Below are 1,245 nucleotides of genomic sequence, written 5' to 3'. Positions count from 1 at the left end.
AGGTGTACTGGCCTGACAGACTGGACAAACCCTGAGAGTATGGCCCCTGGACACCGTTTTAGCTCAGTGGTGAAGTCACTCCCAAAGTTCACCATTCAGCTGGAGATTGGACAGCCCCATAAAACAAAACAGGACTAGAAGGCGGGAGGGGACAAGAAAGCTGGTGATAGGGAACCCAAGGTTGAGAAGGGACAGTGATGACATGTCATGGGATTGTTAACCATTGTCACAGGGCAGTATGTGTACTAACTGTTTAATGAGAAACTATTTGCTCTACAAACCTTCATCTAAGGTTAAAAAAAAAAAGAATGATCTATGTGAGATCAAACTGACAACAGCAACTCAAAGGTTTGATGGGAAGCCTAGGGGGCAGTGAGTTGAAGATAATGGTGATGAAATAATTTCAAAAAGGATAGTGGGAATAACAGCGTAAGTGGAAGAATGTAATCAATGTCACTAAATTGTACATGTAGAAACTTTCGAAATGGTGTAACTTAGGCTATGTATATTTTTCACCAAAAAAAAGTCCTCCAAGGTCGAGAAGGGAGAGTGTTGACATGTCATGGGGTTGTTAATCAATGTCATAAAAGGATATGTGTACTGACTGTTTAATGAGAAACTATTTGTTCTGTAAACCTTCATCTAAAGTATAATAAAAAAAATTTAAAAAAAAATAGTGGTCTTATACAATATTCGTCCTTCTGTGACTGACTAAATTCACTCAGCATAATGTCTTCCAGATTCCTCCATGTTATGTTTCACTGCTTCGTCGTTGTTCTTCATCCTTGCATAGTATTCCATTGTGGGAATATACCATAATTTGTTTATCCATTCATCCGTTGATGGGCACCTAGGTTGTTTCCATCTTTTTGATACCTTGAATAGTGCTGCAGTGAACATTGGTGTGCATATATCTATTCATGTGACTGCTCTTATTTCTCTAGGGTGTACTCCAAGGACTGGGATTGCTGGATCGTATGGTAGTTCTATTTCTAGCTTTTTGAGGAATCACCAGATCGATTTCCAAAGTTGTTGTACCATTTTATGTTTCCACTAACAGTGTATAAGTGTTCCAGTCTCTCCACAACCTCTCCAGCATTTATTATTTTCTGTTTTTTGGATTAATGCTATCCTTGCTGGGGTGAGATGGTATCTCATTGTAGTTTTGATTTGCATTACTCTAATGGCTAATGACCGTGAGCATTTCTTCGTGTGTCTGTTAGCCACCTGAATATCTTCTTTGGT

Source organism: Trichechus manatus, unplaced genomic scaffold, assembly GCF_000243295.1.
Source record: "Trichechus manatus latirostris isolate Lorelei unplaced genomic scaffold, TriManLat1.0 scaffold00181, whole genome shotgun sequence".
In the NCBI taxonomy this organism is placed as follows: domain Eukaryota; kingdom Metazoa; phylum Chordata; class Mammalia; order Sirenia; family Trichechidae; genus Trichechus; species Trichechus manatus.
The sequence above is the reverse complement of the archived record's forward strand: the minus strand, read 5'-3'. Positions refer to the sequence as shown.